At 43.5% G+C, this 25444-nt stretch overlaps 1 pseudogene; it reads left to right on the top strand.

Annotated features, from left to right (window-relative positions):
• The first annotated feature begins 22151 nt into the window (after positions 1–22151).
• On the top strand, positions 22152–24876 carry LOC125556384 (annotated as a pseudogene).
• Positions 24877–25444: the final 568 nt, after the last annotated feature.

The following is a 25444-nucleotide window of genomic DNA, read 5'->3' as shown; positions in this document are numbered from 1 at the left end:
TTGTTCTTGCCATGGGAGAAGTGCTTAGCTTTGGGTTCGATCTTGCGGTGTCCTTTCCCAGTGACAGAAGGGGCAGCAAGGCACGTATTGTACCATTGCCTTGGAGGATAACAAGATGGTTTTTTTATCATATTGCATGAAACTATCCCTCTACATCATGTCATCTTGCTTAAGCATTACTCTGTTTTTAACTTAATACTCTAGATGCATGCTGGATAGCGGTCGATGAGTGGAGTAATAGTAGTAGATGCAGAATCGTTTCGGTCTACTTGTCTCGGACGTGATGCCTATATACATGATCATACCTAGATATTCTCATAACTATGCTCAATTCTGTCAATTGCTCAACAGTAATTTGTTCACCCACCGTAGAATACTTATGCTCTTGAGAGAAGCCACTAGTGAAACCTATGGCCCCCGGGTCTCTTTCTCATCATATTAATCTCCATCACTTTATTATTGCTTTGCTTTTACTTTTTACTTTGCATCTCTATACCAAAAATACCAAAAAATTTATTTATCATCTCTATCAGATCTCACTTTCATAAGTAACCGTGAAGGGATTGACAAACCCGAAGCGCGTTGGTTGCGTTGAGCTATTGTTTTTGTGTAGGTACGAGGGACTTGTGTGTGGCCTCCTACTGGATTGATACTTTGGTTCTCAAAAACTGAAGGAAATACTTACGCTACTTTACTGCATCATCCTCTCCTCTTCGGGGAAATCCAACGCAGTGCTCAAGAGGTAGCACTCAACACTCATCGCATTGCATACATCAGTATGTATTATTTCCAATAAGTCAGTTGCTCGCTCCATTGTTCCGGAGAACGGAGTCTTAGTCATCTTGCCCATGAGGCATGGTTGCAAGCATCAACTGATTCATAATCAAGTGATTCCAAAATCCCATCAGCATGGATTTTCTTCATGCAATTTACACCAATATGACCTAAAACGGCAGTGCCACAAATAAGTTGCACTATCATTATTAACTTTGCATCTTTTGGCTTCAATATTATGAATATGTGTATCACTACGATCGAGATCCAACAAACCATTTTCATTGGGTGTATGACCATAGAAGGTTTTATTCATGTAAACAGAACAACAATTATTCTCTAATTTAAATGAATAACCGTTTGCAATAAATATGATCAAATCATATTCATGCTCAATGCAAACACCAAATAACACTTATTTAGGTTCAACACTAACCCGAAAGTATAGGGAGTGTGCGATGATGATCATATCAATCTTGGAACTACTTCCAACACACATCATCACCTCGCCCTTTAACTAGTTTCTGTTCATTCTGCAACTCCCATTTCGAGTTACTACTCTTTAGCAACTGAACTAGTATCAAATACTTGAGGGGTTGCTATAAACACTAGTAAAGTACACATCAATAACATGTATATCAAATATACCTTTGGTCGCTTTGCCATCCTTTTTATCCGCCAAATACTTGGGGCAGTTCCGCTTCCAGTGACCAGTCCCTTTGTAGTAGAAGCACTCAGTCTCAGGCTTAGGTCCAGACTTGGGTTTCTTCACTTGAGAAGCAACTTGCTTGCCGTTGTTCTTGAAGTTCCCCTTCTTCCCTTTGCCCTTTTCTTGAAACTGGTGGTCTTGTCAACCATCAACACTTGATGCTCTTTCTTGATTTCTATCTTCGTCGATTTCAGCATCGCGAAGAGGTCGGGAATTACTTTCGTCATCCCTTGCATATTATAGTTCATCACGAAGTTCTAGTAACTTGGTGATAGTAGCTAGAGAACTTTGTCAATTACTATCTTATCTAGAATATTAACTCCCACTTGATTCAAGAAATTGTAGTACTCAGATAATCTGAGCACATGCTCACTGGTTGAGCTATTCTCCTCCATCTTATAGGCAAAGTATTGTCAGATGTCTCATACCTCTCGACACGGACATGAGTATGAAATACCAATTTCAACCCTTGGAACATCTTATATGCTCCGTGGTGTTCAAAACATTTTTGAAGTCCTGGTTCTAAGCCGTAAAGCATGGTGCACTAAACTATCAAGTAGTCATCATATCGAGCTTGCCAAACATTCATAATGTCTGCATCTGCTCCTGCAATTGGTCTGTTACCTAGCGGTGCATCAAGGACATAATTCTTCTGTGCAGCAATGAGGATAATCCTCAGATCACAGATCCAATCCGCATCATTGCTACAAACATCTTTGAACTTAGGTTTCTCTACGAACATATCAAAATAAATAGGGGAGCTAAACGCGAGTTATTGATCTACAACATAGATATGCTAATACTACCAGGACTAAGTTCATGATAAAATTAAAGTTCAATTAATCATATTACTTAAGAACTCCCACTTAGATAGACATCCCTCTAATCATCTAAGTGATCACGTGATCCAAATCAACTAAACCATGTCCGATCATCATGTGAGATGGAGTAGTTTTCAATGGTGAACATCACTATGTTGATCATATCTTCTATCTCGACCTTTCGGTATCAGTGTTCCGAGGCCATATCTGCATATGCCAGGCTCGTCAAGTTTAACCCGAGTATTCTGCGTGTGCAAAAACTGGCTTGCACCCGTTGTAGATGAACGTAGAGCTTATCACACCCGATCATCACGTGGTGTCTCAGCACGACGAACTTTGGCAACGGTGCATACTCAGGGAGAACACTTTTATCTTGAAATTTAGTGAGAGATCATCTTATAATGCTACCCTCGATCTAAGCAAAATAAGATGCATGAAAGATAAACATCACATGCAATCAATATAAGTGATATCATATGGCCATCATCATTTTGTGCTTGTGATCTCCATCTCCGAAGCACCGTCATGATCACCATCGTCACCGGCGCGACATCTTGATCTCCATCATAGCATCGTTGTTGTCTCGCCAACTATTGCTTCTACGACTATCGCTACCGCTTAGTGATAAAGTAAAGCATTACAGGGCGATTGCATTGCATACAATAAAGCGACAACCATATGGTTCCTGCCAGTTGCCGATAACTCGGTTACAAAACATGATCATCTCATACAATTAAAATATAGCATCATGTCTTGACCATATCACATCACAACATGCCCTGCAAAAACAAGTTAGACGTCCTCTACTTTGTTGTTGCAAGTTTTACGTCGCTGCTACGGGCTGAGAAAGAACCGCTCTTACCTACGCATCAAAACCACAACGATAGTTCGTCAAGTTAGTGTTGTTTTAACCTTCTCAAGGACCGGGCGTAGCCACACTCGGTTCAACTAAAGTTGGAGAAACTGACACCCGCCAGCCACCTGTGTGCAAAGCACGTCGCTAGAACCAGTCTCGCGTAAGCAGCATGACTTGTATCGCCCACAATACCGCCGAACCAAAGTATGACATGCTGGTAAGCAGTATGACTTGTATCGCCCACAACTCACTTGTGTTCTACTCGTGCATATAACATCTACGCATAAAACCAGGCTTGGATGCCACAACACACAGGATCATGGTGATGCATAGTAACGAGAGGGGAGAGTGTGTCCAAGTACCCTCGTAGACCGAATGCGGAAGCGTTAGCACAACGCGGTTGATGTAGTCGTATGTCTTCACGATCCGACCGATCCAAGTAACGAACGCACGGCACCTCCGAGTTTAGCACACGTTCAGCTTGATGACGTCCCACGAACTCCGATCCAGCAGAGCTTCACGGGAGAGTTTCATCAGCACGACGGCGTGATGATGGTGATGATGATGCTACCGATGTAGGGCTTCGCCTAAGCACCGTTACGATATAATCGAGGTGGATTATGGTGGAGGGGGGCACCGCACACGGCTGGAATAGATCAATAGATCAACTTGTGTGTTCTAGGGTGCCCCTGCCCCTGTATATAAAGGATGGAGGAGGGGAGGCCGGCCAGCCCCTAGGGCGCGCCAGAAGTGTGGAGTCCTACTAGGACTCCCTAGTCCTAGTAGGATTCCTCCTCCCATATGGAATAGGAAAAGGGGAAGGGAAAAGGAGAAGGAAGGAAGGGGGCGCCCCCTTCCCTAGTCCAATTCGGACCGGACCATGGGGAGGGGTGCGGCCACCTTTTGAGGCCTTTCTCCCCTTTCCCGTATGGCCCATTAAGGCCCAATACGAATTCCCGTAACTCTCCGATACTCCGAAAAATACCTGAATCACTCGGAACCTTTCCGATGTCTGAATATAGTTGTCCAATATATAGATCTTTACGTCTCGACCATTTCGAGACTCCTCGTCATGTCTCCGATCTCATCCGGGACTCCGAACTACCTTCGGCGCATCAAATCACATAACTCATAATACAAATTGTCACCGAACGTTAAGCGTGTGGACCCTATGGGTACGAGAACCATGTAGACATGACCGAGACACATCTCCGGTCAATAACCAATAGCGGAACCTGAATGCTCATATTGGCTCCTACATATTCTACGAAGATCTTTATCGGTCAAACCCCATAACAACATACGTTGTTCCCTTTGTCATCGGCATGTTACTTGCCCGAGATTCGATCGTCGGTATCTCAATACCTAGTTCAATCTTGTTACCGGCAAGTCTCTTTACTCGTTCTGAAATACATCATCCCGCAACTAACTCATTAGTTACAATGCTTGCAAGGCTTATAGTGATGTGCATTACCGAGAGGGCCCAGAGATACCTCTCCGACAATCGGAGTGACAAATCCTAATCTCGAAATACGCCAACTCAACAAGTACCTTCGGAGACACCTGTAGAGCACCTTTATAATCACCCAGTTATGTTGTGACGTTTGGTAACACACAGTGTTCCTCCGGTAAACGGGAGTTGCACAATCTCATAGTCATAGGAGCATGTATAAGTCATGAAGAAAGCAATAGCAACATATTAAACGATTAAGTGCTAAGCTAACGGAATGGGTCAAGTCAATCACATCATTCTCCTAATGATGTGATCCCGTTAATCAAATGACAACTCATGTCTATGGCTAGGAAACTTAACCATCTTTGATTCAACGAGCTAGTCAAGTAGAGGCATACTAGTGACACTCTATTTGTCTATGCATTCACACATGTATCAAGTTTCCGGTTAATACAATTCTAGCATGAATAATAAACATTTATCATGAAATAAGGAAATAAATAATAACTTTATTATTGCCTCTAGGACATCATTATGTAGAAGGAGGTGGCATGCATCAAGAGCAATTACATCAAGGCAGAAAAGAAGGCAGAGAGATTTGACATCTTACTAGCTGCAACAAAGAAAAGGATCAACCTTGAAGAGAAGAAGACCGGGCTCAAAGAGAAGAAGACCAAGCTTGAAGAGATGAGGGTTGAGCTCGTGGCCCCTTAAGAGGAAACCAAAATATTGACCTTGATAATGGACGAGTTGGATCCTGATGCACCGAAGATCGTGCAAGCCGTCCATGCAAGGATGTTGAAGCACTTTGCGGTAGAGATGGGGGGAGGTAGATGCTACAGAGGAGCCAGTGGCAAAGTAAGAGGGAGGAGACATGGGTCGCTGGTCTGGGAGGCCAAAATTGACATTATTTTGCATGCTCTAAAACTTTTGTGGTCGGGCGCATGTAAAACATATGAACATCCACCCTTTTTTATTGTGAAGATTGCATACATATGCACTTTTATTTGCTCATCAAATTGCTATTGATCAACATTTGCACTTCAAATGTATCCGTATGGGGCCTGACATGGGGAGAACATTTCGAACATGAGGTCGGATGGCCGGGTCCCGTATTCATGTCCATGGACGCGTTCGGGAATGGATATAGTGAGTCTGATTTGGGTGACGTCGTTGAACATGCCCTACGTACCTGGGAAACTACAAGTTGCACAACATAACAACCATCTTAATGTCTAAAAATGAAAATAATAGAAGGGTAAATGAGAGTGAGAATAACATGCACACATGAGAGTATCCAAGTACGCGAGATCAACTTCTATGCAGTCATCTGCTCAAAACTACTATGGCCTCCCCCAAATGGGTCTATACCCCACAGTGTCATTCCCCTCGCGAGCAAGCCACCCGTTGGTCAAATCGATGCGCGGTGATGCTCGTGGAGCGGGACGGCATGACATGTTCCCTCTTCCTTAGTTTGGCATGGGAGAGGACGTTCCAGATAGCAATGATGGAAGGAGTACTGTTGATTCTTGATGATGCTTTAATTGAATTATTCTTCCAAAGTTTTCCCGACAAGCAAGTGTTAGCTAGACAAAGTAGAATAATTGCTATCTGGTTACTTTTGTTTAACTGAAATTTTTATTCTAATTATCTTGGCCTAACAAGCTTGTATAATAACCAGTATCACGGCTACAACTATGCTAAGTCTTTAGGTGGAGGAAACAGTGGGCTATCTAGGTATACCGGTCATAAGTAAACAAAAACCTTCTTGTTATTTCGGTTTAAACAACTAAGATCATTATGATTTTTGATTCTTATTCAAGAAAGATCAAGGTTTAACCTTAGGGAGGTCGATCATTGTATTTTGCACTCATTTCTACACTTGTTTAAACCTGATAATCACAGGTTTCCTGGGATAATCACTTCAGTATGATATTTAGTGGCTAATAAAAGTGAAAGATCGGAAATCCTCTTGTTTTCTCTTTCCTTGCAAGAGTGGGCCAGTTTAGAAAATAAATCAAGCCCAATATGGAATATATGAAGGTGGGAGATCAAGCCCAATCAACTGAAGGCGCACAACAACCTCTAGACGAGAAGATGATACGTGGTACGAGCGCACCACCTGCTGCAGCCTTTATGACACCACTAGCCCATGTGTTTTAAATCCGAGCATCGATGTAGCATTTATTAAAAAAATTAGGTTGGTGAATAAACAGATCAAGCAGTTCACCGGTCCAATTGTTGGCCCGCCTGGTTTGACTGGCTGTTCAGTATGTGGTTCTATTTGGTTTTTATGTACTTTATTTTTGTCTGGGGAAATTTGTGTACTCAATCTTTTCTAGTCGAATTTATGTACTTATATAATAGAGATGAATGGCCAAATAGTATGATTTCATTTCATTTGGACCAGAACCAAGAGATCTCCAATACAACCGTTTATGCCCCATGGATCGCTGTGGCGCTCGAGGCTAGCTAGGCCGGAGCCATTAGCTCGGATGCTTGCTCGCATGATCGAGAGCACCTATTCGACGCCTACTACGTCAAAGTGCTCCTGTTTCGACTGGGCCCACCAACTGATGCGGCTTCGTGTACGCCACGGGCATAGTAGAGTGCGGGGTATTGTGGGGGCCGATATTTTCATATCATTTTTTCTCTATTGTTTTTTCAAAAAGTGATTTTTTGAAAGTTTGAGAACATTTTTAAAAAAAATTGTATGAACATTTATTTTTAAAACGCGAACATTTTCTAAAATTTGGAACATTTTTAGAAGGCAGGCACTTCTTTAAAACAGGGAATACTTTTTATAAAAATTGAGTTTTTCAAAAAACTTTTTGAAAAGGCGAAAATTGTTTGAGTTTTACAAAAGACAATACATTTTTTTAAACAAACGCAAACTTTTTCTATACTTGAGAACATTTTTCAAATCGTGATTATTTATGAAAAACCTGAATATTTTTTGAAATTTATTTGAAACAACAAACATTTTCCAAATTTAGTGAACAATGTTTAATGAGCCCATTTTTACAAACTTGTGGAAATATTTTGAAACAGTGAAAAAACTAAAAATACATTTTTCGATATTTTTTCAAAAATTGCAAACATGTTTTGAAATTTATTAAAAATAAGAAAACCAGGAAAGAAAACGAAAAAAAGGACTGATTGAAACCTTCCAGAAGCTTCATAAAACCGGTCAAACCCTGTATATGAACCACCGTGGAGTATCTGATCCCGTGCTTCAGTGATCCTGGATGAACAGTTAAATACACAAAAATAGTAAAAAATTCAAAAAAATATGAATTTTCTTTGCAAGAAACATTGATGTTTTGTCTATATGCGTTTAAATTTTCATGTTGAAATTACAGTTGTGGAGGAACATCAATTTTATTTTTTGCCCACACCCCGACAAATATAATTTCATCTTGCAAATTTGCATGCATGTAGACAAAACATCAATTATTCTTCCCATTTTTTTTTGAATTTTACCGTTCATCCGAGATCACTGAAGCTCGGGATCACATTTGTACTTTCATATATGAGCCTTCTTCTATAAAGTTGACCTTACATATAATTTTTTTGAGAAGAAAAGTTTCACCTAGATACCCATATATACTGTACACAAGCAAATTGGGCCAGCCCACCTTCACCGCTTCTCTTCCCTTCCTACAGGAAAGGGCGCCTATTTTACGCATAATGTGTCAAATAAGATTTGCTGGCTAGATTGGTAGTACGGCCGACCTGCTGCTTTGTTGTCTAAAAAACCGGCTAACTGTAAAAAGAAATATGGTGAAATTATATTGTTTGTACTCTAAAAAAAGTTCATGAATTTTTAAAAAGTTGAAAATTTAGATTTTTTAAGAATTGAATTTGAAACTATTCACAAATGTAAAAATTATTCTAGAATTATAAAATGGAAGCGATAAAAATGAAAAGGAAGAATAAAAAAAGGTAAAGAAGAAACCGCACAAAAAGCAAGGAAAAAACAAAAAGACAGAAAAAAGACATATCGGAAGCATGTAGAAGCTTTCCAAAATCATAAAGCTTATATGGGCAGCCCATAGAAAATGAGCGTTGGCGCTCATTATGGTTAACCTACTGTTTGGCGCATAAGCGCCAGGTATGGAGAGCTCCTAATCAGCGCCTTAAGCATCAGTTACGCCAACCGGGGCCAACGCGCGCTGAGCCGGGGTAGCTACGCCTGATATATTGACAGGTGGACCGTGGGCAATTGACCATCGACCAGTTTACTTTTGTAGAATGATTTGACAAAAATCATCAATTTGAATTTTTATTCAAATGCATGGGTTTGAAAACATTCAATAAATTTCAGAAAACAATCATGTATATGAAAAGGTTCAAAATTTTGAAAAAAGTTCATGGATTCTGAAAAAATCCATGAATTTTGAAAACACTCCTTATATTTTTTAAAGAAATCACGTGTATGAAAAAGTTCTTTTTTTATAAAAATCATGGATTTTTATAAATATGAATTCTAGAAATTTCATGGATTTTGACAGGAAATCGCAGATTTGGAAAAATAACCGTGGATTCAAAAAACAGTTAACGAATTTGAAAAAAATCATGGGTTCAATTTTTTTATTTGAAAATACTTCATGAATTTGAATATAGAGTTCACAAAATTTGAAAGAAGTTTGTAAATTTGTAAATAATAATATATTTTAAAAAGTTTGAGAAATTTGGAAAAGCTCCTAAAATTCAAAAAAATATTCACTCATTGAAAAAATAAAAAATAAATTAGTAGGGAACACGGAAACCAAAAAAAAAAAAGTTCACGATTGAGAAAATTTCAAGAAATTAAGAAAATTCACTTTTTTAATAAATAAAAAAGTATAAAGGAATTAGAAAGAAAACGAAAGAAAAATGAATAAGTGAAAAAGAAAAAAGAAAAAAAGCGAGAAAAGGGCCAAAAGCCGTGGTGGGAGAAAACAAAAAAAAATTGCCGTCCACAGATTAGGCTAGTCATTCAATATTTTAAATTGTCATAGTGAAAGAGAGGAAACAATAGATGGCGGAGTCCAAGGTGAAACCCCTTTAACTGGCTCATAAGGTCCAGGTAGGAAACGCCGAAAACCAAAGATATGTTAGTTTCTTATTGGGCCTATATGGGGGCTTCGGCTTGCTACCAAGCGAACATGGTTTAAATGTTTTTTTTAAAAATGGAGGAGGGCCCCCGGTCTCTGCATCTGAAAGATGCATGCAACCATTTTATTAATTATTTATACAAGACCTTATAAAGTCATAAAACAGTAGGACTAAAGCCATCATCTAGGCAACATCTGCCGCTACTCCTATTCAGTTGATGTAGGGATGCTGATAGTCTGAGCCTAATACCAAACAGATTTCGCATCCAAACCTAACATCTAAGACCCTAGGTCCCAATCAGGACGCCTGCGGGATAGGGACACCCACCAGTCCAGCGCATTCCTCAACCAGGACGCCTGCCGGGTATGGGGCACCCACCAGTCCGACGCATTCCTCAACCAGGACGCCTCCCGGGTATGAGGCCACCGCAGCCACCTGCCAGCAATCCATCTTCAGTGCTGTACTGCTGCATCTACCTTGCCCGGTCTAGCTGCCGTCGACGCCAGACAACGCCACCATCCTGCGCTCGTCCATCATCACACGCCCACTAGCGAGAACCCGCTGCTCCATGCCGCTGAGACCCGCCGTTGTCGATGTGCCAGATGCCACGCCGCTCCTCCGACGCGAAACACTACCTGCTGCCACTGGTCACATCCCCTCTGCCTCTGCAATTTCTCAAACCAAGCACCCAAACGCCCCAGGCAGCGCCTTCAAGAAGGGCACGACACATGCATTGCCGCCGCCCTATCTAAGGAGATTTAGGGTTTTCAGCCGGGCATGGGGTCAGGGTGGAGGGCAGGGACCTCGACGGCGCCTGCAAGTAAGAGAACGACGACCCTGGTCGTTGCCACCGTAAGGATGAACGAGTCATCTAGAGTTTCCTCTGGTCCAACGTCACCTCTATCAGCCCCCGCGAACGCACCGAGGCCGACTACCACGATCATATGCTACGAAGTGCAGCGCAGAGGAGATCCACTGGCGACTCACCACCCACACGGTCAAGACGCCGTCCATCCACTCCCGTGAACGTTGCCAGCCGAGGGTGCCGTCGCCATGCCTAACGGGGCCGCCGCCCCTGGTCCAGGTTCCTCCACGAAGGCCGGAGTGGCGAGATCCACCGCGAGCGATAAGATCCGGTACCGCGTGGCCGACGCCATCGCCCAAGCCCGCCGTCGACCGATCCCGCCGCCGCCAGAAGCCCACACGCTGCCAGGAGTCCCACACCCATGGATCTGGCCACCCATGCATCGCCGCGAGTCCGCCGCCTCCGGGATCCGCCACACTGTCGGAAGAGCCGCACCCCGTGGATCAGGACGCCCACGCCGCCGCGGATCCGGGAACCGAAGAAGAGACCCTCCGCCGCCGCCGTCGCACGCACGGACTTTGCCTGGCGCCGACCATCGGCAGGGGCGGAGGGGGAGAAAGGCATTGGAGGGACTAGGCGGTGGCGGCGGCGGAGCCCTCCCGAGTCGCCCGCGGGGAGGCGACGCGAGAGGGACCACATGGTTCAAATGTTAATGGACTCTGGTATAGTCCGTGGTTTACACGAAACCATGATGTCCCAGTCGTTCGTTCCCGGTTCAAATCTTAGTTGTAGAGCGGACTCTATAACCAGCACGACAAGGCAACAGCCTTCCCGTCCCGGTTATATATATACTAGATCGGGTTCGCGCCGTGGCGCGAGGGTGCCGGTCAGAACGTTTAGACAAAACATGTAACAATTTGTCGGTAAGAGCCCAGGAATAGCATGTGTAGACAACCAATTGTGTTAGAAGAAAAACATAATGGGACTGAAGATGAACATCAGGTTATAAGACAGAATCAAGCTCGGTGCTTTCATACAACCAGAGGTAAAACACAGGACCATACATTACTTTTTACGACAGAGAGATAGGAATTAAAATCTGAAATCTATACATGCCTTGTTCAGAACAAAGTGAAAATAGCAACATACCACCAAGTGGTACCTTCCACTAGAAAGACAACAACGGGAATCTAAAGGCAGATATCGAGGTTGGAACAAGCAAACGATCAAATAATTGTAACGACGAATTAAAAGTAACCGTCACAGGAGACTTGCTGCCCAGACATGTCTTGTGATGGTAAATTGCAGGGGCAGCTTTAGAGCTTGCAACATGAGGGCAAAAAATGTGGGAATAGGGAATCACCATTAGATAGTCATCATCCTGTAGAGGAAAGTCAAGGATAAAATAATTGTTTTATAAAAGGATATGCAGGCAAGAGTACTGCTGTTGTAAAACTACTGAAACTACTCCATAGAATTAACAGAATTAAGATGATCTCCTGGAGTAGTTCAAGCAATACTGGAGTAGTTTAAGATACTGAATCTTGGTGTAGCACTAAGCATGAGATACAATACTCCACAAAATTAACACAATCAAGAAAGTATAAAAGTAAGTTAACAATCTAACAAGGCAAGTTTCAGTACCGCACCAAGTCAAAATCTACTGCAATCTTTAAGCTACTGAATATTCCAAAACAGTGAAGTGAAGTTCCATTTTAAGCTACTACAATCTTTCTCTTAAATCTACTCATGCATCTGTGGAACTTAGCAGTATTCATTTAAGAATGGAGTAAATTAACTTGGCAGTATGCAAACTTTGAGTAAGTTGACTTGGCATTATATTGAAATTCCACTGCAGTCTTTAAACTACTGTAACCAGTCGGAAATCTACTGGAAACCCCCCAAAAAAGCTCATCTTTTGTACTGAGTACCTTGCGGATGGTGTCGTAGCCGGCGAGAACCTCCTCGATCTGCGTGCACTTCCTCGCCGGCTTATTCTTCTCATCCTCGCTGGCTTCTCGAGCTTGGTCTTGGCCTTGCCGGCGGCACCAGGATTGGACTTGGGCTCCCACTTCCACTTGTGATCAAAGCTGACGTCGTTGGGGGGAGGCGAGCTCCGCCTCCCACTTGAGAGCCCGGCCCCGCCGTGCGGCTTCTCCTCGAACGTCCACTTCACCTTGCAGCCCCTCGGGGAGGCGGCGGCGTAGGTATACTTGCGGCGAGCCGGCTGTGCGCCTTGGTGCGAAGGTGCCGGTCCAAACGTTGTAATTAAGCAGGTAATGATGAAGTTAGTAGGAAGGTTTGAGAAACTATTTACATCTAAAAAATGAAAGTAACCATCCATGATAGATGAGTTTACTATATCACAAACAGCAAAATAAACCCAATGCAAGGTAAGCAAGGCATAGTCAATCCACAGGATAATTGATTTGCATGGTCACGACAAAAGCAGTAAGAGAATTGGCAGTGAACTGGACACTAAAACTGAACATTTTTGTGATATTCTAAAAACCAATGGTTTCCTCTTCAGCCCCCTCTGGAACCTATAACAACACCAAAGCATAGCACTTTCTTTCAGACAGACGCCTTCGCCTACTTCAAAAGATAGCATAGAAAAACCATATAAATTAGGGATTGGTTCATAGCAGGACACTTCTGCTATGCCATAAAGAAACATATAAATCAATGATCCATATAAATTAGGTGGCAAATGAGTAGTTGTATCCCTCTGTTCAAAAGATAGCATGATACACCAAAGGCAAATCATAGCAGTAGTCCAAGATAACTTATTCATATGGTTCTTCAATGGCATACAATGGTGCAAACCATATAAATTAGGCGTCAACTGAGTAAGAATAGTAGACCTTTGTTCAAATGCAAACGATTAAGCAGAAGGATTTAGCAAGTGCAGCAGGGCATAAAGTTCGGTGCAAAACAAAAGCATTTAGCCTGATTATTAAGAGCAACAGAGCATATAGTTCTATGCTAAAGAGTTTCAGAAGCAAGCATAGTGGCAGTGAGGTCAATATTGAGTAAGCAAACCACATACAGGGCCAACCCAAAATGGTTCAAGTACCCTATTTTCCATACATCTTAGATAGCAAACCACATAAAGCTTGATGCACTATTATCTTTGACTCAGTCAGACCCAAAATAAAGCATTGATTACATCTTAGATAGTAACTTGGGCATTGATCACATCTTAGATAATAACTTTGGTAAACAGCCTGTTTTTTTAAAGCAATAGTGTAGGCTGGTTTTTTTAATCTTTCGGCCATTGATTAGATGCAATAGTATAGACCGGTTTTCTAAATCACCTCTGTTCCATATTAAGTGTCGCTAATTTAGTACTAAATCAACGCCACTTAAGATGGAATGGAGGGAGTAGCTTTTATCACATCTTCACCAATTTCCTGGTACCATTCTTATTCTATAGCACCAAGTCAAATGTTGATCCTTATTTGTATAATATGCCCATCCATATTAGAAGGGCTACATTCTACTAATTCAGTTAGGCTCTAACCATCCAAATTTTAGAAATCACTGTTATTGACTTTCTTATGTCGTGTCTTGTGCTCCTAAAAGACGACATGCAATCAGAGATGAGGACTGTGCATGTGAGGGCAACAATTTCACCATACGGGGCTACATCCATGTGCCAACTAAGTTATGCACTTCTTCACTTTCACCTAGACTACAGAAAAAATGGGCAGATCCACCTGGCACTATCGCTATTAGAATTAAAAGAATGTTTCTCTGGTACCATTGTTCTGCATGCCAATTTTAGCAAAACTTATTTGTCTAATGGATACATAATAACATGTTTGTTTATCTAACTAATGCCATATGAATAACCGACAGTTTTAAAATCGACTTTGTATTTTAATTTATACAACATACAGTCAATCAGGCAACATCCTAAATTTATTTTGCACATAGGAAGATCGAAAGAAGAAGAGGAAAGAGGGAACGGAGAAATCAAAATTCAAGGAACAAAGAACCAGAAAGCAGCCACAGTAGCCTGAGAAAAAAAATCCTCCTTTCAGCAAGAAGAAACAGAAGAATCCTCCATTCCTGCAAAAGAAGACTCAAGTCAGACCTGATCCTACTCACTCATAGGGTCAAAGCTTCCCTAGTGGCGCCAATACAAAACTTTGTAGCTTCTGTAAATTAAACACTTTTGATACCCCCTGTACTCACCACCACATCCACATGTAAAGTTTTAGTAGGCCTCCCAAAGTTAGGGGCCCAAAATGACACTAATACCATGGATGGTGGATATCTTGTAACCTTGTTGTGTTATATAAAAATACGTCAGTAGGAGCCTCTCCTACTATCTTTGATTGTTCAAAAAAAAGAAGAAACAGAAGAAGGAACATGAGATCCACTTCCCATAAATATCCGGACCTCTTGGATTCTTTTTTTCTTGGCTTATCAAAATAGAGTATACTAATTCAGAAACATCTGTATAACAGATAGTATTACACAATGCAACGGGCAAATCTTTCCTAAAAATTAGACATGCACAAACATGGATTTCGAAAGAAACTGCAATATTTGGGATTTGTGTGCAAACCCAAAAAAGGAAACTTGAGACCCACAGCAAGATTTTCTTTTTATGTATATGCAAGGCTCGTCCTATCTATTAGTTTCTTCTTCTGAATCCCCAACTATCAAGTGCTTTCTCTGAATAAAAAATACTATAGTGTTCTATGAATCATATTATGCGATACTAATCAACCAATTAGCTAGAATTAACAATATAAAGAGCCATTGCCATTTTAGTAAGGTAAATACCATCCCTATGACTACGGAAAATAGCATGCACCAAAGTGAACATCCATGATGAGAATTGTACACGTACTCCCTCCGTTCTGATTTACTCGTCGTGGTTTTAGTTCAAATTTGAACTAAAACCACGACGAGTAAATCGGAACGGAGGGATTACTAAAGAAGGCACTGACTTCCTAATAAAGAAAACAAATTGCTAATACATAAATCAAAAAACTGATCCGACATCGATCTCTAATTACAACTGCAGCACACATTTCTACCTAGAGATATCTTTGTTTTGCATATACTCCCTCTATCCCAAAATAAGTGACTCAACTTTGGAACGGAGGGAATATAAATCAATTCATAGCCTTTCTAGAACTTTAGAGTAATCAGCACCCTTGGTAATATACTAAAACAGGTACTTCATCACTTGTGACTTATTACTCCACTCCACATTTATATGGCCTTGAAACATTCTAAGTAAAATGTCATGTTATAAGGTACTACTGATCTGTTGTTGAGATAATGGCCATTTTTATAAATTGTCCGACCATCATCACGACGTCGGTATAAGGCAAACCCATGTTCATCAATGATAGCTGAATCTCTTAACAATTTTGGAAAATATTTTGAGCAACAACATTTTTTCATGCAAATGCATTTATCATCCATCTCACTACACTGACCATGCATCATGAATTCAGAAACTGAAACATATCCTAGAGGATCACCTAGTGGATTAGGTATCTCAAAGGAAATAAATGACTCGATACTTTCAACACCGACCTCACCTTTGTCTCATTTACGCCAGACGAGTATATTCCTGTGTGGCAAGCCTCGTTTTTTGGAACTCGGCGGTATACAACACTGCAGCAAACATGTTGAAGTTCAGTTAGCTAGAACACCAACCGAAAGAAACATAACAACATAGAATAAAAAGAAACTGTGCATTTGATTTAAACTAAACAGAACATAGTACCAGCCTTAATTGGGCCAAAAGCTCGCCCAGACTTTCTCTAATTTAAGCTTCATATGATAGATCCCAACAACAATATCCACCCAATCAGAAGGCCTCTGCCCTGGCTCCAATGCATCCTTAATCTCATGCCATTTTGGGTCAAGTAAAAGTGGTAAATATTTCTAGTGCACCATGCACCCATCACAAAACAAACCCATCCTCGAAGTAACGACAACCACCGTTCTAACATCCAACCATCAAAGTGGGATCATCACTTAATGCAAAACACATATTGGGGCCATGGGGATCAAAATCAACTCCATTGATTCATACTTAATCTCAAGTTGTTTCTGAAATAGAATAAATAGGTTCTCCTAAACACCCTTGGTAATAAACACCTTGCAATTGGTGTGACAGAGTGGAAAACACCCTTAAATCATAACATGCCTCTTATATCATTTTCGAGATGGATTTCCCCCCTAATGTATCTGTGAAAGTGAGCATCATATGTGCAATGAGAAGAGCTGGAGTTGCAATTGAGGAAAATAAAACAATTTTTGTGGCACCACAAAAATGCAGTGATCTGACCTCTCCGACATCGAATGCAGGTGTGCGGCACTCATCAAATGTTTGATTTACTCCATAACGGCCCCTTGCCTCCTCCACGGTGCTCGGCAGAGGGAGCAAATATGGCACTGCAGATTTTCAAGTTACCATGGCCATGAGAAAGAGACATACATATGTGGTTGAATAATACAAAATAACAAACAACATTGCCATTGGGACCGAGCCGACGTACTGCTGCTACTCCTCACCATGATACGCACAAGGCAGTCAGCCCTGGCATGCACGCTAATAAAAGGAAAATAAATAGTAACATCATTGCCCCCCATTTATAAGTTGCTTCCTCTAAATTCCTATCTATCAGCTGACAATAACCTGAAAGAATACCAGGCACATGAACCTTACATGTAAGCACAAAACATGAGCATGCAACAATTTTCTAAGATAAAGGGTGAAACCAGATGTGCACCAATTACCAGGTCATTTAAGTTAAAATAACCATTAGCCAAACAATGAAGTTTACTATTTTGAAACCATTTAACTTTAGACATTTCTACCTTTCAACTGGAAAATACCACATCTGTGTATGCAGTTGCATGGCACTAACAAAACTTCCAGTACTATAAGAAAAGATCTGGCTATTTTAATTACCTCCATGGTTATTGAACAAGAGCAAGATTGACTTGATTTGCACACAAGCACTTACAGCTGCGCAGGGGAATGAGAGGAGAGGAGAGGAGGGCACACCTCAGTCGGGTCCTTGTCAGGAGCGGTGGTCGGAGAAGCTGCAGGAGGCCGAGGCACCGGATCGACGACCAGCAATCCGCCGGCCATAGGTGGGTATCGCCATCATAATAAATAAATCCACAACCCAAATGAACCAACAAAGTGCAACTTACTCTTTACCGGATTAAATTAAGAACCAACAACAAACAATAAAAGATCAAGAACAACTTATATGCAGTGAAGATATGAGAGAAGAAACCTTTACATAAGATGGCTATAAACACTGGAGTATAAATAAGCAACACCTTTAAATACAAATAAAAAGGGTTCATGGTTCATTGCATAGTGGGCTCAGATTAACCTTTCCTCGATCATATAACCTGCCCCCGTCATCTCTTATCACCAGCTCAATCTGTTTATACAGTAGAGCTGCCCTGGTTATCACTCAACAAGAATGACCATCCAAGGACAACAACAAGCATCATAGGATCAAAAAGGATTCTAGAGACAAGAGGGAGGATCCAACTTGATACCCACAGGTGCCTCGATTGCTCAAAGGCACACTACTTTCAGCCAAGGTAATCATCATCGCCCATTTTGTTGCCATTGGAATTTTATCCGACGGCTCACAATGATCTGGTAAATATCCGACGCCTCGCGTGAGCCGAGCCCGAGATCCGACGCCCGAAAACACATCAGGAAAATGATCGGACGGCCAAAATGCTCTAATCGTTGAGAACGCTCAGGTTTCGATCCGTCTCATGTTTCTGGAAGAAAGGATTCAGGGTTCATTGCATAGTGGGCTCAGATTCGCCTTTCCTCGATCATATAACCTACCCACGTCATCTCTTATCACCAGATCAATCTGTTTATACAGTGGAGCTGCCCTAGTTATCACTCAACAAGAATGACCATCCAAGGACAACAACAAGTATCACAGGATCAAAAAGGATTCTAGAGGCAAGAGGGAGGATCCAACTTGATACCCACAGGTGCCTCGACTGCTCAAAGGCACACTTATTTTAGCCACGATTAATCATCACCGCCCTAGCACGAACGGCACTGATCAATCTAGCAAATCCAGGAGCATAGGTATAGGACGAGGGCATCCACATGTAAACCAGAGCATCAAATGAGCTCCTATGATAGCAACTAAACATGAAAAGCAGCCTGCAAACACTAAGATAGCATGGATCCACAACTATAGAGCTCAAGTAGGAACCGATGCATGAGTAGGGTATAGAGCATCAACCAGACGAGCACCACATCAATATTGCCACGTCCATGTCCCATACAGTAGACGAAGCAGAGGAGCATATGGAAGATGGAGCTCACCGAGGGAGGTTATAGCCGAGACAGTACTCAGTGCGCGCCGGGGTTGCGCGTGAACGCCATTCAACCGGCGAGGAACCGCGTCGGAGTTGCGCCTTGCACCGTCCCGCCGACGAGCATGAACGCATCAAACAACCAAGTGACTCTGTGCACGAAATACATGTCACACAATATAAACAATCAGATATGCCATCACAATAGGCGAATAAACATCTAGTAAAAACAGAACAATGTAAGATCCACACTCACCTAAGATGAGCCAGGGCATGCCTATATGTGCTCCATTCAAATGCTTGACGCTACACAGATCAAGATGGAAAGAAACAAATCAGGTAGAAATCAACTCACCCACATCAACAATATAAGAAACAAACAAAAGATATTTCCCCCCGATAACACGAACCTGCAGCCACATCACAAAAAGCCTCCTGGAAGTTGAATTTGGCATCGACCTGGACTGCGAGCTATGCGAAGGGCTGCTCGGAGATCACGTCTCCTCGGCGACATATACCATCTTAGGGAGTCTAAACACCTCTCTCCAGGTCATAGCTGACACCACTACAAACAAAAGGGAAAGGTTTCGATGAGTACAAGTAAAGGAAGAAAAGGCCAACAACAATTAAGTAAGTGAATAGTTGCCATACTTTGAGGATACTCTTATCAGAAAAAATGAAGCTAAATATGTAAATAAAAGTTTCAGACCTATCGTCTGTGCAATTATCAGAGTTGTTATTTTTAGTAAGCACAGTATCATTGGTCTCAAATTTGCATATCTGCTTTTGCAGCTGTATCGACCACAAAACAACGAGCCAAAAATTTACCATTAAAGACATTCCACATCACACGCCCATAAATCATGAATCGCACAAAAGAACAAAAAATATGGGAGGGAGGTGGTATACCTGAATTGGAAAGGTTTCCGGCAAGGAATTACAACTCTGTACAACGATAGCTACACCATTGGGATAGCCGTGCTGCACACAAAATAGGCTCATGTCACAGAATTGAGCGCCATGGAGAGGAGAGGTGGAAAGTAGTACGACAATGAGAGAAAACCTACAACAATCGACGAGTGAGCATAGGCCTAAAATTCATCTAGTTGCATTCTGCAAGACCTAGGTTGTTATTTGAAACTCATAAAGTGATAGGCCTAACAAATAGATGATCTATGAAGAGCAAGAGCGTGTAGAAAGCATCTGATCTATACATATAGAAAAAGCACCTACAAACCGGAGCCATGTCAAATTTTAAACTTGTTCAGAATAAGAATTCATGTGCCTAACAAAAAGATGCCATCCCATAGCAAAGCTTTTCTCTTCTCTCTGTTACCTTGAGTAGCTGCATTAGCTTATCATATAATTATTTCTACTATATGAAGAGAAGCACTATTTTAATAGATATGTTTGACAGAATTGGCTTCTTTCAACTCAAGACATAAAATAGACAAGCCTTCCAATATGGGGACTGGTATTTCCTAGCTGCAAGTATTTAGAACCATTGACAGAACTGCTAGTCTATTTAGTCACAGAAATCAGCACATATGTAAACAACATATCTAGATTTAGGAACACTACAAACACACGAAGCATAGAGCAATAATATCTAATAATCTGTAAATCATACTTGCTATGGTGTTATCTTTAAGAGATGCATGTGATCTGATTGAGAAAAACACCTTGTGTGGCCATTCTGCTTGTGTGACCACCCCTGCTCCTCACTAATGCAAACATCAATTAAACCATAATTGCAATTCAATATTTGGAAACTCAGATCATCACACCCTTGCCTTGGTTATTGTTGAATCATAGGAGCACATTAGAAAGAAACAATAAATAAAACAAGCAAAGGAACAAAATAACCAACATTCCATGCACAAAGGTGAAAGGACCAACAATCATAGGCCCTACAAAGATCCAGACAAGGAACAAAAGGCATATATCTAGGCTCCACTAAAAACAAGCAGTGAAGGAAGGAAACGGCAAACATCCAATGCACAAAGACAAAAATACTTTTGGCCTTTAACAAAAAGGACATGATCTACAAGCAGAACAGAGCGAGGCAAAAAATGCATACTGCCATACAATCCTACACCTAGGTCTGGAAAGAAGAGGAGGCAAAGGAGGAGAAGAGGGGTTGACTCGCAGATCCATGAACAAAGATGGACGAGGCTGCTAATAGATGATGTGCACGCACAGATCGAAGGAGTCACCGACCAGGGGATTGATCAGAAGGCCATGAACCGTGGACCAATCTGGATGAAAAAAAGATGAAAAAAATAAAGATTAGCAGCAGCCAATAACCAAAACGGAACAAAATAGTGACATACCTATGGATCGACGAGTGCAACAGAGGTGGAGCACCATGGTGCGATGTGCTTGCGGCCCGAGCTACAACGCAGTCGCGGCGCCGAGTGGCAGTGGCAGCCTGTGCTCGGAAAGCAGAGCAACAGACGAGGACTGAGGAGGAGGGGCACCCCTGGCACGAGCAAGGGACCGTGCTGCTCGGGTCGAGCACTGGCACATCTCTACAGCTCGAGGCCGGTGAAGGGAAGTGCGAGAGGAGATGGGGCGGCGATGGCATGAGAGAGGCAGCAGGGAAACGAGCGCAGGAGAGGAGGGGCTAGGAGATCGAGCGTGGGATCGAGTGGACGGCAGGAATCCATCGCCGCCACGGACGCCATCGCCGGCGCCGCTGATCCGCCGCCCTCCTCCATGGCCGCTGTCGCCGTCGCCGTGGTTGGTGGGAGCCGCCTAGGCGTGCGGGGCCACGCGGTGGCGTGTTGGGGAAGGAAGAACGCGGGTGCCGGAGCCGTCGCCGCCGTCGCCGGATGAGGAGCGAGCGAGGGAGGAGGGAGGCGGCTGTGTGGGAGGGAGGGAGGGAGGCGGCTGCAGGAGCGAGCGAGGGAAGAGGCGGCTAGGTCTCCGTCAAATGAGCGGCCCCCTTTTATACCCCCACCACGCGAAATGACCGAAATGCCCTGGTGGGGGCATGGTATTTACATTTTGTTGCCATTACTATTCATTCCAGCAGTGATTGTCTCAGATCCAACGGCCCAGCTTCCTTCAGATGTCGATCCAACGGACGAAAACGCATCAAGGGAAATGATCCAACGGCCGAGAGTCACTGATCTCTAAGGAGCCATGTAGAGACCTTCTTCTCTTATTTCTGGATACGGGCTATAGATTGGCTCTTTTTTGAAAGGTGGTTCTCTTCTCGTCATAGATCGATCTATTGACTAGCTAGCTCGCTAGAGATCCGCCGATCGAGGAGGTAGAATATGGCGAGTTTTCATGTCGCCGACGCGTCGGAATACCTGGCTATCACCGGCTGCGGTATCGACAACGTGAAGCTCGCGAAGAAGGCATGGGTGTTCGTCGGGCAGCAATGCAAGAAGTTCTGCATCTTGCCAGTCAACTACGAGTTCGAGGTGCACGCCATGAGCGCTGAGAAGCTGCCCTTCATCCTCCCCGCCGTCTTCACCATCAGCCCTAAGATCAGCGCCACCGGCAACGAGGTGGCGGACAAGAGGGACCTCGACGAGCAGCTCCTACTCTACGCCAAGCTCATCGCCCCGCTGCATCACAACACCAGCCACGTCCATGACCTCGTCAAGGGGGTCATCGAGGGCGAGACCCGCGTGCTCGCCGCCGAGCTCACCATGGAGGAGATCTTCAAGGGGACCAAGACCTTCAAGGAGAAGGTCTTCGACATGGTGCAGCTGGAGCTCAAGCAGTTCGGGCTCTTCATCTACAACGCCAACGTGAAGCAGCTGGTGGACGTGCCGGGGCACGAGTACTTCTCCTACCTCGGCCAGAGGACGCAGCAGGATGCCACGAACCAGGCCAAGGTGGACGTGGCGGAGGCTCGGATGAAGGGAGAGGTAGGCGCCAAGGAGAGGGAGGGGCTGACCCGGTAGAACGCCGCCAAGGTGGACGCCGAGACCAAGGTGCTGTCGGTGCGGCAGATGGGTTAGGGGCAAAAGGAGGAGGCCAAGGTGAAGGCCGAGGTGCAGGTGTTCGAGAACGCAAGGGAGGCGGACATCGCGGCGGCCAAGGCTGAGCTCGCCATGGAGAAGGCCGGGTGGGACAAGCAGGCCAAGGTGGCCGAGGTTGAGGTGGCCAAGGCCGTGGCCATCCGTGAGGCCGAGCTCCAGATGGAGGTCGAGATTAAGAACGCCATGCGCCAGACTGAGAAGCTCAAGGCCGAACAGCTCAGCAAGGCCACCGTGCAGTACGACACACAGGTACATTCAGGGCCGGTCCTGAGATTTTGGGGGCCCGGGGCGAAAGTAAAATTTGAGGCCCCTTAATATAAACATCATAGCAATGATAAATAACGATTCTAAAAAAAGAAATGATAAATAATATATGCATCTACAAAATGTTATCAATAATTACTTAAATGCATCCAAAAGCCAATATGTATATAAAATAACTTATACAATTTACCTACAAATTTTCTTGTAAAATTCTTCGATGCAAAGCCACTTATGATTGTGTCGATGTCAATCTCATCCATCGATTTCTTCTCGATACATAATTTGTTCATCAATAATTTCAAGTTGGAAAGCATCCTTTTAGCTGATGCAACAATCACCGATACAGTACGTAAATCTGAATAAATCTTTAAACACCATGAGTTTTTTAAATCTTTTCTGCAAAGAAGTGATCAATTAAAACAAAAAAAATATTTAACATGAAAATCCTTCCAACTTCTAGAATTCCTTCTTGGCTACCGAAAATTGTAGTATCAAACTATTTCTTCCTCTAGCATGAAGTTTTACTGAAAATTGTAGGAAAATTATAGTATAATATACCTTGGATTGATTAGATCGGAGTCAGTGGCTGGACGCTCGGCGACGATGCGATGGCGTTTTCTGGTGGCAGGCGCTCGGCGATGTGCGTGCTGCGTCGTCGCTGCGTTCAGCACCGGGAGACCGGTCTGCCCTGCGCGACCTGGGATCTGGAGTTTTGAAACCATGGAACAGAGAATAGGAAATTAGGGATGAACTGATGTCGCACGATCGTTTTCTTTTGCTGAAGAAGAGTGTCTCGTAATAATAATAACGGCACGACGTGATTTACGTGCGTACTTGCTCTTTTTTCCGTCCTGATCGTACGCTGATTGAAGCGATTTACATGTGTACGCTGCTGCCTGCCGTCCCTTTCTATTTGGATCTGGCTACTTCTTTTCCCACGTGAAGCTATCGCTTATGGGCTGCTTTACATTCACCTAATTACCTGGGAGGGGGCCCCTCGATCCTGGGGGCCCGGGGCGGCCGCCCCTGCTGCCCCCCCTCAGGGCCGGCCCTGGGTACATTATCCATATTCCATAGTTCCATACCATACATGTGCTCAAATATTCTCATATATATTGTCGTGCATGCATGTATTGTAGGTTCAAGATTCAAACGCGCTGTTGTACAGCAGGCAGAAGGCAGCTGAGGCGGCGCTGTTCGAGCAGATGAGAACGGCGGAGGCGCGCAAGGCGCAGGCCGACGCCAAGTTCTTCGAGCAGAAGATGGCCGAGGACGCCAAGCTCTACGCCAAGCAGAAGGAGGCGGAGTCGGTGGCTCTGGTTGGCAAGGCCAAGACAGAGTACGTGGCGTCCATGCTCCAGGCGCTCGGCGGCAACTACCACGCTCTCAGAGACTACCTCATGATCGACTCCGGCATGTACACGGAGATGGCTCGCATCAACGCCGGAGCAGTCAACGGCATGCAGCCCAAGATCAGCATCTGGAGTAACGGTGGTGACGCAGGCGGAGAGGCTGCCGCCGGCAGCGCGCTGCAGCAGGTGGCCGGGGTCTACAAGATGCTCCCGCCGCTTCTGTCAACAGTGCACGAGCAGACAGGAATGTCGCCGCCGGCGTGGATGTGTACGCTGCCCAAGGACGGTGCTGCCAACTAAGCGTCGGTGTAGTGCGCACTCGTCGTGTCGTATATATACCTTGTTAGAATCGGGTTAGCTGTTCGTCAGAAGGTTTTGGTTCCTCGTCGTCGCAATTTAGGTGTTTTTTTAGGGGACATATTAGGTGTTAATGTGGCTACCGTTTGCTACTTCTTAGTTGTCCAATACAATTATTTGAAACATCTTGATTGAAAAATTAAGCTTAAATATTAGAGAAGTAATTTAAATTCTTATTTCGAAGTTGATGATCCTCGGCATCATCTTATTTTGAAAAAAAAAACCTTCTAAGCTTATCGAGACGTACATGTTTTTTTTGGAAAAACTTTTGATCTAATTCATCATCTGTCAAGGTAGTACAAAAACACTGGAAATAAAAATTACATGCAAATCCATAGACCACTTATCGAGACTATCATTGCTCCTCCCTCACTGCAGCTGAGTAAGTAGACAGTCGGGAAGTCGTCATGCTAAGACCCAATAAAACTAGCGGAGCAGAACAATCTGAAGACACAAGAACATAGACAGACGGAGACTGGATCCAAGTGGAGCCATCAAAGTCAAACGCCGACCGAATTCCGTGAGATCCGTTGGAGACACATCTCCACACACCCTCCGACGGCTCTAGACGCACCACCATAATGGAGGCTAGGCGGGGAGAAC

The sequence above is a fragment of the Triticum urartu genome, chromosome 5 (assembly GCF_003073215.2).
Source record: "Triticum urartu cultivar G1812 chromosome 5, Tu2.1, whole genome shotgun sequence".
Classification (NCBI taxonomy): domain Eukaryota; kingdom Viridiplantae; phylum Streptophyta; class Magnoliopsida; order Poales; family Poaceae; genus Triticum; species Triticum urartu.
Note: the sequence above shows the minus strand (reverse complement) of the source record. Positions and strands in the feature narration are given on the sequence as shown.